The sequence below is a fragment of the Somniosus microcephalus genome, chromosome 11, assembly GCF_052327205.1.
Source record: "Somniosus microcephalus isolate GS21.2 chromosome 11, FLI_Smic_1.0, whole genome shotgun sequence".
NCBI lineage: Eukaryota > Metazoa > Chordata > Chondrichthyes > Squaliformes > Somniosidae > Somniosus > Somniosus microcephalus.
Genome location: NC_140997.1, coordinates 179,855,699 through 179,870,386, shown reverse-complemented (window position 1 = coordinate 179,870,386; position 14,688 = coordinate 179,855,699). Strand labels below are relative to the sequence as shown.

Sequence of the window (14,688 nt, the reverse complement as noted above, 5' to 3'; positions counted from 1 at the left end):
AAAGAGAGCGAGCGACGGGGGGGGGGAAGAGAGCGAGCGACGGGGGGGGGGAAGAGAGCGAGCGACGGGGGGGGGGGGGAAGAGAGCGAGCGACGGGGGGGGGAAGAGAGCGAGCGATGGGGGGAAGAGAGCGAGCGACGGGGGGGGGAAGAGAGCGAGCGACTGGGGGGGGAAGAGAGCGAGCGACTGGGGGGGAAAGAGAGCGAGCGACTGGGGGGGTAAGGGAGCGAGCGACTGGGGAGGGAAGAGAGCGAGAGCGACGGGGGGGAAGAGAGAGAGAGAGCGACGGGGGGGAAGAGAGAGAGAGCGACGGGGGGGGAAGAGAGAGAGAGCGACGGGGGGGGAAAGAGAGAGAGAGCGACGGGGGTGGGGGGGAAGAGAGAGAGAGAGCGACGGGGGGGGAAGAGAGAGAGAGCGACGGGGGGGGGGAAGAGAGAGAGCGCGCGACGGGGGGGGGGGAAGAGAGAGAGAGCGACGGGGGGGTGGGGGAGAGAGAGAGAGCGACGGGGGGGGAAGAGAGAGAGAGCGACGGGGGGAAGAGAGAGAGAGCGACGGGGGGAAGAGAGAGAGAGCGACGGGGGGGAAGAGAGAGAGAGCGACGGGGGGGGAAGAGAGAGAGAGCGACGGGGGGGAAAGAGAGAGAGAGCGACGGGGGGGGGGGAAGAGAGAGAGAGCGACGGGGGGGGGGAAGAGAGAGAGAGCGACGGGGGGGAAGAGAGAGAGAGCGACGGGGGGGGAAGAGAGAGAGAGCGACGGGGGGGGGAAGAGAGAGAGAGCGACGGGGAAGAGAGAGAGAGCGACGGGGGGAAGAGAGAGAGAGCGACGGGGGGGGGGAAGAGAGAGAGAGAGCGACGGGGGGGGGAAGAGAGAGAGAGCGACGGGGGGGGGGACGAGAGAGAGAGAGCGACGGGGGGGGGGAAGAGAGAGAGAGCGACGGGGGGGGGTGGAGAGAGAGACGGGGGGATGAGAGAGCGACGGGGGGGGGAAAGAGAGAGAGAGCGACGGGGGGGAAGAGAGAGAGAGCGACGGGGGGAAGAGAGAGAGCGCGACGGGGGGGGAAGAGAGAGAGCGACGGGGGGGGGGAAGAGAGAGAGAGCGACGGGGGGGGGGGAAGAGAGAGAGAGCGACGGGGGGGGAAGAGAGAGAGAGCGACGGGGGGGGAAGAGAGAGAGGGCGACGGGGGGGGGAAGAGAGAGAGAGCGACGGGGGGGGGGAAGAGAGAGAGAGAGCGACGGGGGGAAGAGAGAGAGAGCGACGGGGGGGGAAGAGAGAGAGAGCGACGGGGGGGAAGAGAGAGAGCGCGACGGGGGGGGAAGAGAGAGAGAGAGAGCGACGGGGGGGGAAGAGAGAGAGCGACGGGGGGGGGAAGAGAGAGAGAGCGACGGGGGGGTGAAGAGAGAGAGAGCGACGGGGGGGTAAGAGAGAGAGAGCGACGGGGGGGTAAGAGAGAGAGAGCGACGGGGGGGTAAGAGAGAGAGAGCGACGGGGGGGTGGGAAGAGAGAGAGCGCGACGGGGGTGGGAGCAGAGAGCGACGGGGGGAAGAGAGAGAGCGACGGGGGGGGGAAGAGAGAGAGAGCGACGAGGGGGGGAAGAGAGAGAGAGCGACGGGGGGGTGAAGAGAGCGACGGGGGGGTGGGAAGAGAGAGAGAGCGACGGGGGGGGGTGAAGAGAGCGACGGGGGGGTGGGAAGAGAGAGAGAGCGACGGGGGTGGGAAGAGAGAGAGAGCGACGGGGGGGAAGAGAGAGAGAGCGACGGGGGGGAAGAGAGAGAGAGCGACGGGGGGGGGAAGAGAGAGAGCGACGGGGGGGGAAGAGAGAGAGAGCGACGGGGGGTGAAGAGAGAGAGAGCGACGGGGGGGTAAGAGAGAGAGAGCGACGGGGGGGGTAAGAGAGAGAGCGACGGGGGTGTAAGAGAGAGAGAGCGACGGGGGGGTAAGAGAGAGAGAGCGACGGGGGGGTAAGAGAGAGAGAGCGACGGGGGTGGGGAGAGAGAGAGCGACGGGGGGGGGAAGAGAGAGAGAGCGACGGGGGGGAAGAGAGAGAGCGACGGGGGTGAAGAGAGAGAGAGCGACGGGGGGGGGAAGAGAGAGAGAGCGACTGGGCGGGGAAGAGAGAGAGAGCGACGGGGGGGGGAAGAGAGAGAGAGCGACGGGGGGGAAGAGAGAGAGAGCGACGGGGGGGGGAAGAGAGAGAGAGCGCGACGGGGGGGGGGGGGGAGAGAGACAGCGCGACGGGGGGGGGGAAGAGAGAGAGAGCGACGGGGGGGGGAAGAGAGAGAGAGCGACGGGGGGGGGAAGAGAGAGAGCGCGACGGGGGGGGAAGAGAGAGAGCGCGACGGGGGGGGAAGAGAGAGAGCGCGACGGGGGGGGAAGAGAGAGAGAGCGACTGGGGGGGGGGGAAGAGAGAGAGAGCGACTGGGGGGGGAAGAGAGAGAGAGAGCGACTGGGGGGGGGGAAGAGAGAGAGAGCGACTGGGGGGGGAAGAGAGAGCGACTGGGGGGGGGGGAAGAGAGAGCGAGCGACTGGGGGGGGGAGGAGAGAGAGCGACTGGGGGGGGAAGAGGAGAGCGAGCGACTGGGGGGGGGGAAGAAGAGAGCGAGCGACTGGGGGGGGGGGGGAAGAGAGAGCGAGCGACTGGGGGGGGGGGGGGAAAGAGAGAGCGAGCGGACTGGGGGGGGGGAAGAGAGAGAGCGAGCGACTGGGGGGGGGGGGGGGAAAGAGAGAGCGAGCGACCTGCGGGGGGGGGGGGGTGGAAAAGAGAGAGCGGGCGTGATTTTTGTCCGGCCGAAACGTAAATACGCTTACGACCGTTTCGGAAAGGTAAGCTTTCTTTCGACGTAACGCACGCGTAGGTACGCTCTATAACTTTCGAGCGCATAGCCGTACAGACGCACACGTGACGACAGACAGACAGAACGATCCGTTTATATATCTATCTATCTATCTTCTATCTATCTATCTATCTATATATAAATCGGTCGATCTGTCCTTCTGTCATCACGTGTGCGTCTTCTGTCGGGCTATGCGCTCGAAAGTTACAGGGCGTACCTACGCACGCCTTAACTCCAAAGAAAGCTTTTACGCTTCCGAGACGGTTTTAAGCGTATTTACTTTTCGGTCGGACGAAAATTGTTCGCGCCTTATGCAAAAAACCTTCAAAATTAAACTCATTATCTGCTAGCATTGATTGACTGACGTCAAGGTTCCACCAATCCTGTTCCGTCACGATTGACCAATCCTACAGTACGGTCCCCTGCTGGTTGGCCAATCGGTGTGTGTGTGGGCGGGACTATTGGTTTTCATCTCGGGGATGTGGCAGCCATTGTTTCACTACCAGCTCTGACTTCAGCTTCCAGCTCAAATGACTTCAGCTTCCAGCTAAAACTACTTTGAAAGTTAGTATCTCTTTTAAAAATAACATAAGATTTACCAAAAACGTTTTATCAGTACTTTCACTTTCATTTTTCAAGCTTTTAAAAGGTAGACAGACAGGGACACAGACAGGGCCCTAAAGCCTGGCACTTGATTTAAAATGTTGCCCAGCACCAGATTCACAAAGGGACACAGACAGGGCCCCAAAGCCTGGCACTCGATTTAAACCGCCTGCCCCAAAACAGCCCTGGCAACGCCGGGCTCTCCAGCTAGTATAATATAGATAGATAGATAGATTAGATAGATGTGCCTCTCTTAACCTTTTTTGTCCCCTTGTTTCTTACCTTTCACTGGCATGGGGCAAGAAATTAGGTAACAATGTGACTATTGGCTTGGTTGAGGACTGACTACATTTATTAATATATAAGCTTTAGGACTTCAACCTCATGATCTTCTGGTTAGTCATTTTTTTCTTTTTATGCTATTGAACCCAAATTGGGTTATACAAATATCCTGGGCTTGTTTGTTAGCACCCAAGCACAAACTGTCTGTCTGGCTTTTTTTCTGCTTGGGAACAACTAGGTTAAATTTACCAAGCCCTCTGTCCTCCTTGCACATTATCTCAGATGCATCTTGTTAATCCATCTATGCAAAAAGAAAGTTCTAATAGTAAAGGTCAACCCGCATGGTCTTTTGCCATGAATCACTTCCCTAATGATTGAATCTCAAGAAATTGGATTTTTCTGTAATGTGTAGCAAATTTTCAAGCTTGCACAGCTAACTATCACCATTCTGTACACTCTAGATAATTCTTCATCAGTAGATTTTCTGATCATTTCCATGTAATACAAAATAGTAGCACTTGTAGGTCGTTATTATGTGGCGCTAACCTCGATTATTAATTCTAGGTAAAAATCAGCAGCAGAGCCTTCAACAGCCTTAGCCCTACTCTCTGTAACATCTTTCTGTCTTGCTACCTCTCTTCAACCGGCTCCCACCTTAGAAGCCTTCTCAACCTCTTCTGCTGCTCACCATTTATTTTGCCTCCTTCTCGAGCCTTTTAGACATTTACTATGTTACAGGCATTATGTACATCTGAGTCAAATACTTAATTGAGGTTATTGAGGAAGTACAGATGTCTAGGATAAGTTATTTGATTTGCCCTTTGTAGCCAAGATGTCAACTTGTGAAAAGCGGCAAAATAAATGAAATAGTAGCACAGCTCTTATAGAAAGATCTGCTTTCATCAGTACAAAGCCTTCAAAATGTTAGGCTTTGCTTTAACACAAGCCTCAATCCATTTCTGTAAGGTAGGATTAATGTGACTTAGGTCTAATTCACTGACTCAGGAATACTGGATCTGATCTGCTATTCACAAAATGAGGTATAATTTTTGATTAGTAATGGCTGATCTTAAGGCATAAAGTGGGCATTACCTATCTGAAAATGTGGGCAGACCTCCACCCATTTTGTGCATGACACACATTTCTGGTGGGGACTTGTTGGGCACAAGAAGCTTTCACCTCCTGGTCTACAAAGGGCAAACCTAATAGCAGATGGGAGCATGATTTCAATATTCTAACAATATTCTGATGAAGTCACTTTGACAACAGGTAATTTTCTGATGTTTGCAGGTACATTACACTGCGATCGACCCACCATATAAAAAGTGGGGCTCCAGGGTTGCTAGGGATTGAGGTGTTTGCCAAAGTTAATTTCGAATCCTGAAGGAAGATTCTTTGAATAATATTGAGGCTATTTCTGTACTACTTTCATTGTTTCATTTTTGCTCCCGTAACTTAGTTTTTCAGAAGCATTTGTGCCAATTGTTGTGGTGCAGCCATTTATTCCAATAGCTACAATCATGTCACAATGGGTTTCCCCGTGGGAATCGCCGTGCATCTCTGCTTTTTGGAGGAAGAGGGTAATTGAGAGATACAAAGCAGGTAGGCTGCACTAGACGCATTCCGCACCCACCTACTGGTGCCCGCACATTTTTCCAGAGAGCAGTGCTTTTGGAGGCTTCAATATTCAAGGGTTCGCCATGATTGAGTTATGCCGCACGGCTCATCCAGACCTACAGGCAAACTCTGTCAGAATCAAGTTCATAACTGTTCTTAACTTTTATGCTTTGGGAGCATTTCAGACTGCCACTGGAGATATTAGCAATACAAGCCAATCAGCTGTCTGTAGATTAGTAAAGCAGGTAACGAATGCCGTTTTTGCTTGGGCAAGCGAGTTTACCTCCCTTCACTGTGTGTCAGGGGCATTCATGGTAAGGTTTGAAAATAGCTTACCATAGTGCTGTCTTCTAAGTTTGAAAAATTCATGATGTCTGTCCCTGCTGCAGGACTTTAAATGAGAAAGCTTTCAATCACAGGTTTGATGAACTTACTTGACAGGCTTTGCTGTTACAGTAAGTTTTATATGTCTGTGGTGTTTTCTTTTCATAATTTGTTATAAATTTTTGGAGAGATGATTTCCATTACCTTCAAATGTGTGGGTGTATGAAAGAATGCTACAAATGTTTACATTTTATCCCATATGTAGGGAGGTTTTTAAAGCAGCTTTAAGAGCCTACAGTGACACAATTTATGTGATGTCCCTCTGTATCTAATTAATTTTTAAGAGTTTAAATTCATACTATGCAGTTGCTAGGCTACTTATCAATGTTCCTATCCATGTGATGCTTCTGTAGCTAATACTGAATTTTTTTTTGTTCAGCCTCAGTTTCCAAGACTCCCTTTTGCTAACTCTTTTCAGTGGAGGAAAGGGATAATATTCAAAGTAGGGTTCATAACCGTCCTGAATAAAAGGAAAGATTGATAGTTGCATGTCTCAAAATAATATGAAATTGGCCATACATACCCTCTAACCAAAATAATCTCTATTTAATCTTCACTAGGAAACAGAAGAAAACGTTCAGTTACTGCAATAAATAAGTTCTATAGGTTTTGTCATGTAAACTATATAGCAGGCAAACACTTCCCTCCTAATGTCCTAAGATAGCAGTTTGATGCTTCAACGTCAACAAATCACAGTGGTTGGATTCAACATCCTTCCTGAGTACTTGACCAGGGCAGTTGAATTATTTATCTGAATTTTAATGACAGAGTGGAGAATATTAAACACTCAAACCCTGCGGACTGAACTGCTACTTCAAGGAAATCCTGTCGTATACAGCAGTAATAATTTAAATAAAGTCATAGTCTAATAAAGTGTGGGAAAATAGTTCATAAGTATCAAGATTACGTGAAGATTGAAGCTCCAGCAAACACTTATTGTTCAAGCATCAAATAATTCACATTTTTTGTACACCTGTTGATTCAACGTACCAGAGTGAAGTACTATAAAGCACACCATAGCTGTAAGCTACAAGATAATGTGGACAATACAGCACTTGTTTCAAAAACATTCCTGAACAAAACTGACAACGTACAGCAATGTTGCCACTAGGATTTCAGTAAAGCATAATGGCAGGTGTCTGAAACTGTCTTACAATGTCCACTTGAACAGAAGACACTCAACTGTACAATTATAAGTTTGAACCTTCCAAACTTGAATCATAACACTCGGGTGAAGTACTGGTGGCTACAAATAGATCTCTTGTTGCGATAGTGATCGGCGTAAGTTAGAGGTAGTTCATTAAGAATAGCGCCCAAGAGGCGTATTAACATTATTAAAATATGCTAATATGCTCATTGGGTGCTAGTAAAGCATATTGGTTGAAATACTATTTTTCTTACTGCATAACGTTACCAACACTTAATAAATCTGGTGAAAACACTACATCGAGCTGAACTATAACAAATTAAATAACAAACAGAGCAAGCACAATGCTCAATGAACAGCACCACAAAACTGTCATTTCTCTTTCATGTAAGATATTACTTCACAAGACACTATTCTGGTGTTCTAAATCATAAGAGACCATAAATTACAGTTTCAGTACTATTAAAGTGTCAATTGAGTGAGCACTGCTTAATGTTTTGAGAAAAATCAAGCACAATAGTTAAGGAAAGAAACAACTGGTATTTGCATAGTGCCTTTCGTGTCTTCAGGACTTCCCAAAGCAATTCAGCCAATTGATAACGTCTGAACGGTCATTTGTTATTATGTAAGCAAATGCGACAACCCATTTGCGCACAGCAAGGCCCCACAAACAGCAATGAGATAAATGACTCATTACTTTACTACTGATTGGAACTGTACAACATATGCTTTAGCACCGCATTGCAGGCCACCCAATGAAGCACAGAATCAATAATCTATGAGCTGCAAAAATATGCCATTTAAACAGCTGAAATAGCTACACAGTAATATTCCAGAAGAATGGCATGTTGCAGACAAAGTAAAGCCAGATTTACTGACTAGGTGCTGGAAAGAATCAGAGATAGAAAGACTCTAATTCCCTCCCGCTCCTGGCACCTGCTGCAACAAGCACATGATATATCCAGGATCTGCAAGAGCCGACAAGATATTAGAAAAAAAGATGCCAGCCCCCAAGAAATCTGCTGTGCTTGGCAAGCACCTACCTCAAGTAAACAGACACGAAAGTCATCTTTGCTAACGTTTAATCTTTTCATGCTGGAAAAAGCTAAGCTGAAAGCGAATGCTGTCCAAATGCAGTACTGACATATAGGGCTGAACTTTCAACTTTGGTGGAGGCATAAAACAGGCAATAGCGGATCCGCCACAGACCCGAGCAACCTGGTCTCCTGGACCAGTCTGATCACCTAAGGGAGTCAGAGGAATTTTCCAGATTTTTATCCCCCTAATTGACTTGGGTTTTTATCTGTTTTATCGGCACTCCCAGGAGATTAATGGGCTTTCGGGTGTGGTGCAGTGGGGAGCGTATATATTGTGATGCACGAGGCATCACAGTGTGTGGGGCAGGCTGGATGGGCCAGGTGGTCTTTTAATGCCCGTCATTGTTCGTAAAAAAATGCTTTGTTTGAATAAGGAGACTCAAGATGTACATTATAGTTACAATTAGGAAGAGCATCTGACAACCTGTACGCACAGCAATAAACCTTAAAGGGGTTTCAGACAAAAAAATTTGCATCTTCAATTTGTACCCTGCAGTACATCTCTATGCCCGAGTAGCTGTATGACACTGTCTCAGCTCTATGACTTTCAATATCTCTGTACTATTTTTTTTAACAGGACAAGATAGCCTTTAATCCACTAACACAGCAGCAGCCTGAAACAATTGACCAAATCATAGGCCATGATGGCACCTGGAGACTGGAGGATGAAGAAGCCAAAGATTTTTCAGAGCTCATGACCGATACAAAAATGTTTAGCTCATGTATTGTCCAACTGAGTAACTGACACACAAATATCAAAGCACATCATACACTGAAAGCAGCACTTGAATATTGTAAAGTCTGTGGGTTGTGCAGTTAATAAATACACAGACTTCAGAAGTAACAAACAAACAGGTCTTTACTATTCGAAGGTCCGGGCGAATCTGCCCCAGCAATCCTGCCACAACACTTATATACTGGTGTGGTCACTATCGGTATTACAGTATACAGAAGCCAAACAAATAGTGCCACACCTAAAGTAGTTCCCTTAAAGGTGAACGGTTACATTCAATAGTTCCCTTAAAGGTAGACGGGTACATACACTACAATCCTCCCTTTTTAGCTTATTACTTACAGAGTCTCCGTTAAACATACATATCTTCAACTTCCTATAAACAAATTACAGATATAATCTCGGTGGAGTCAATGTCATATAAAACAATTTACAGAGATAATCTCGGTGGGAACAGTTCACAGGTTCAGTCTCTGCGGAAACAGTTCATAGATTCAGTCTCTGATCTTGACTCGTTCCGAACAACATTTCTTTGGTGTAGCCGGTTCACCTGGCTAGCGTGACTCCTCCATAGCCTTTTTCTTGACGTAACAGCTTGAACTTTCGTCCTGTTGAACCAGCAGTGCGGACTTTTACAACCAACTGGCTGTCTTGACATTTTCCAGTTTTTCAACTAATTTAGCTCCTTTCGTAGTGTTCCGCCTGAGATGGTAGAAGTGCTAATATTTTAGACAGTTATTATCTTCTGCTTCTTTTTCTTTTCTGCCTTTTTGAAACTCTCGGAGCTCCTTTCTCGGCTGCCAGCTGTAGCGCCACCAACTCTCTATGTTCCTTAGACCTTAAGTGCTTCCTCCGGATTTCAGCACTTTGGGAGTTTTCATCACAAGCTGGGCAGACCACATCCTCGTAATATTCAGTGTCACTCAACAGGTCATGGTAATATTCGGGTTCGTCCTGAGTTAGGCCAGCGAGAGAGCCTTCTTCTTCCTCCTCACCCGTCTGGACGTTAGCTGACGGTGGTTCCTTCCCTAGACATCTTTCTTGAAAAGACTTCTTCATGCATTCATATTCATCCTGCTCTTCCTGGGTTGTCTGCCATTCCTTCACTACTGACCTCATTTGTGAGTTCAATACCTTCCCTTCCACCGGGGATTGCGGTATCAGGCTATTTAATCCTTCTACTGAAGCAGCTGTTTCAACATTCTTCTGTTCACATTGACGGGATTCAACGAACTCTTCATAGAGTAAACTGTAACACAAAATCTGTGTTGCCACCTCAGTTATTTCCGTAACTTTTGGGAGCTCCGAATTCCTTCCCTTTGCAGATTGAAGCTCGTGTTCCCATTGTGGAGTCTTGTCTCTCAGCATGTGAAGGAGTTGGCTGACCGTTAACTCTTCCGCGGGGACTCTGTGGATCAGAGTCTTCACCATTTCATCCACCTTTCCCTCCAATGCTTTCACCTTCCTTTCCTCTTGTACTTTGGTTTCAAGCGCTCGAAGAAGTTGCGCCTTGATGCTCCCAAGCTCATGTTCAGAGCCCATTCTTACAGTCTCTGTGTTTCTTACAGTTTCCTTCCCTTCCACTGAAAGGATTCCCAGTTGACTCTGCTCTTCAAGTCGTTGAACCTCGGTCATTGCCGCCTCATATTTGTCTTGGGTTTCCTCCAATATTTTTATGAGTTCTTGGACATCTTGTCTTTCATGTTCTGCCATGTCTTTCACCGCTAAATTCTCATCTATGGATGGAACTTCTACCGATGAGTCTGTCTTGGCCTTGAGCTCATCAAGAATTTCCTGCAGCCTTTGGACTTCTTGCTCATGTTCAACCTTTAGTTGCTCATATGCTTCTACTGAAACTAGCTTTTCGGAGGTTGCCGAGTTAATCCCCTCCAGAATTGTAGCCTGGGCCTGTTCATACTGTTCTTTCCACTTCTCACACTCTGCTTGTAAGGAGTCGTAGAGAAGAACTGGAATAAAATCCCGGCTTCCTGAAGATTCCTCTTCATTTGCTTCTTTCGCAATTTCCTGTTGGAGTTCAGCCAAGGCTGCTATGCTATCTGCCTCTTGAAGTCTCACTGCCATCAAATCATCTTTATCCTTGCAGTCTCTCTCAGTCATTTTCCCTTTATTTTCATTTAACTGAGTGATAAGCTCCTCTTGCAACATGGCCACATTATTCACATCAGGTAAAGAAGCGTTTCTCTTTTCCATGTCCAAGATTTTTTTCTGCATCTCTTTAAGTGCACACTGCGATTCAGCTTCTCTTAACCTTGCCTGCACTAGCTCCGTCTCCAATTGCAGAACAAAATCCTCAGTGTAGCGTGGTTTGCCTTTATGCTGTATCTCTAGATCATGCAAATATTCTAACTCCTGAACATCATAAGGGAGGTGTGATCGGTAATTGGTCACGATGGCTCTATGGTCGCTCTCTGCTTGAGCCAGCAGGTTCTGTTGTCTTTCCAGACTCTCCCATTCGGTGTCATAGAACTTTTTCATTGTTTTCATCTCCTGTACGAGACGGTAACTTAATTGTTCGAATTGTTGTCGTACTTTGAAATAACGTTGAGTTCGAGCTCGGTGTTCCTCCGTAATGCATATGTCTGTGACTTGAACAGACTCAGAATTCTCTGTCTTTATGCACGCCCTCGTTTTTCCAACCTTAGTCAGTGAGTTCATGTTAACCTTGTTTTTCATACGTGGGCTGGACTTATCGTCTTCCGGCTCAGAGTCTGAGCTGCTTGTCTGCACCGAGTCCTCACTCGTCATTGCTTGTAGGTAGTGCCATTCCATACATGTCTATTTTCTTGATCCACTCCCGTCCTAGAAGTGGTGGTCCTCCCTCGTGTAGTACATACAAGTTCATTCTTGGGTGTTCTTTACCCCTATCTCTCACCTTGACTCTTATTTTTCCCATGGGGTATACTTTATACCCCGTGTATGTCTGCAATACGAACTTGGTATCTCTTAAGGGTATGTGTGAGAATAGCCGGTGGTAATCCCCTCGATTTATGACTGATACAGCTGATCCAGTGTCCAACTCCATTTTCACTTGGACTCCAGCTATTTTTAGCATGACCCAGATAGTTTGTAGGTCAGCTTCCTTACTCACATGGTGGATACTCAGACTACCCAGCTCCTGGCCGTTTGGATCTGAGTCTGGATTCTGTTCGTCTGAACTCTTCTCAGCCCCCTTGTATACCTTGTTGTACTTTTCTTGTGATGGCTTCCTTTGGTTGTTGGTCTTCTTCCCTGACCGGCATACCTTAGCGATGTGACCCAGTTTGCCACATTTCCTACATTCTTGGTTCTTAAACCAGCATTGATTCTGGTCGTGTGTTGTCTTCCCACAACGATAGCATTTTGTTGTACTCGAGGTAATTTGGTCCACCCCGAGCGCCGCCGCCTTTAGTTGCATTTCCGCCGTTCCTTTCGCTGCGGCTTCGTGTGATGCGGCTATAAGGACAGCCCTGTCAAGTGTAAGGTCGTTCTCTTCTAGTAGGCGCTTTTGCGTCCCTTCCTTGGGCAATCCGCCTACGAACTTGTCTCGCAGTGCCTCTGTCAGATTCCCTCCGAACTGGCAGTATTTCGCTAGCCTACGCAGTTCGACCAAGTATTCTGCGTTGTTTTCGTCTTTCCGTTGCGTTCTTGCATAGAATTTGAATCGTTCAGCCAACATCAACGGTGTGGGGTTCAAGTGGTCCTTCAGAACAACCACAATCTCTTCGAAAGACTGATCCGCCGGTTTAGCTGGTGCTAGTAAATCCTTCAAGAGCCCGTATGTCTTTGCGCCCATCGAGTTTAACAATGTCATCGCCTTGTCGTCTTCCTCTATTTTGTTGGCTTCACAATAGATCTCGATGTGTTCCACGTACGTGGCCCAGTCTTCTATTTCAGAATTAAAGTCGTTAATATTCCCTCGCTTAGGCATTTTTCTTCCCTTGGGAGCAGCACCAGTATTTCTTTAAGTATTCTTATTTATTTGTTTGTTTCTAAGATGGCGGTTTTCCCGCAAAAATGGCGGTTTCCCGCTCTTCCTTTCTCGCCCCGCCCACTTCAATGGCGGTTTCCCGCTTCTGGCGTCTTCTCCACCTAATGGCGGCTTCCCGCGTTTCTTCCCGGTGGAAGGGGTACGCTTCCCCCACAGCGGACAGGTTCAGCCGCTGGCTGGCTACCGCACAGCTCCCCTTACTCGGCTATGTCTTTTCCTCCCGCCCACACGGTTCTACCGGCGCTGGGTACACCCCGTTAACGGAGGACAGTTCAGCCGCTGGACTGGCTCTCGCGCAGTCTCTCTCTCCGTACCCGGCTCTGTCGCGCTCTCACCCGCACGTTCGGTGTTACCGGCCCTGGGTGCCCCGTTGGTGGAGAACAGCTCAGCTGCTGGACTGGCTCCTCGCAGTCTCTCTCTCCGCACCCGGCTCTCACCCGCACGGTTCCCGTTCGCCTCCCCAGCCCTCTTGCAGACCGGTGTTTCCCTCCCTGGCTGCGGCTGGGTTTCTCTTCCCGCGCCTACTCGCAGGCTCAGCGCTTCGTGGCTGCGGTCGCTGCCCGGATTTTTCCCGCCGATCGCGGTCCGGCTGTCACCCGACGCCGTTGGACCCGACTTTTGGCCGGCACAGCTCCCCCTCGACCGAGGTCGAGTGCTCTGCCCTTATCCTCCGGATACTTCTACACCTTCCCCTACTCACAGTCTCTTCGGCCGCCTTGTTTCTTGCTGGTCGGCTCACTCCGCACCGTGGCAGAAGGGTAGTCAGTGCCTGTTGCTGATACAGCTTTTGTTGTTAGTCTTCCTGCTTTCTGTTGTTGCAGCCTCGTGTTTTCTTTTGGTAGCACGACGAGGGCGGTTGTCTCTCTTCGACGCTCTTCGTTGCTTTTGGTAATCTTGCCGCAGGGTACGATCGGACTCGTCGCCACTGTAAAGTCTGTGGGTTGTGCAGTTAATAAATGCACAGACTTCAGAAGTAACAAACAAACAGGTCTTTACTATTCGAAGGTCCGGGCGAATCTGCCCCAGCAATCCTGCCACAACACTTATATACTGGTGTGGTCACTATCGGTATTACAGTATACAGAAGCCAAACAAATAGTGCCACCCGAAAGTAGTCCTCTTAAAGGTGAACGGTTACATTCAATAGTTCCCTTAAAGGTAGACAGGTACATACACTACAAATATAATTGTTTGTAGCAGGACTTTTACATTTTGTGCTCTTTTGCTTCATTAAGAATGAGGGAACAGACATAGCCAGACCCAGAGCCCTCAAGCAAGTCCACACCTCATATCACTATAATCTTTGACAATCAGCACAGCTGCACACTTTCCAGAGGATGTAGACAGCAAGGTTGAGGAGGAAACGCAGAGTGAATCACAGTGCACAGGTGAGGAGGAGTAAGTTGAGCTGGCTGCTCCAGGCATGCCACCTGCTGCCTGAAGGCCCGGCACAGTTCAAGCCTTTGGTGCAACACCCAAGGATTCAGACTTAACAAGGCCTGCTTAGAAATGAAGATTGCTGTCTGAGCAAGATTGTCTACAAGTCACTTGCATTCATTCAAAATACACTGCACCATCTGAGGAGGGATCCATTACCAGGATCCTCAAAGTTATGCATGAATGGTTGTCTGTACTGGTTGTCTGCCATGGAGCACATGACAACTCTTGGTGAATCTGCAGCAGAGTCTTCAGTGACACAAGTCATATTCAGTGACACAAGTCGTAGTCAGTGTGAGAGCATCCCTGATAAATCCTCACACTGCTGCTGTAGAGGTCTTGGGTCCAATATTGCACTGCTGGCTATCTCAAACCTGCTGAGATCTCTTTCAGAGACTTCTTAACTGCTCAAAGTTCTGCTCTTAAACAAATTATAGCTATGCTGAGGTACTGTCCGGTATTAGCGGCATGCCAGTTCTGGTCATGGATGAGACAGCTGGCTCGCAAGGTCATATAATATCTGGGTCAGCATGCATCCCTGCAGAAGTGACAGTACAGGTACCAGAAAG

The 14,688-nt window shown here is 48.5% G+C and overlaps 1 long non-coding RNA gene across 1 annotated transcript in view; it reads left to right on the top strand.

Annotated features, from left to right (window-relative positions):
- The first annotated feature begins 3,264 nt into the window (after positions 1–3,264).
- The window catches only part of LOC147111030 (uncharacterized), a 113,535-nt gene continuing 102,111 nt past the window's right edge, over positions 3,265–14,688 (top strand). The window contains exon 1 of the long non-coding RNA XR_015080029.1: positions 3,265–3,395. This is a non-coding gene — a long non-coding RNA (uncharacterized LOC147111030). The remainder of the gene's footprint in view (positions 3,396–14,688) is intronic.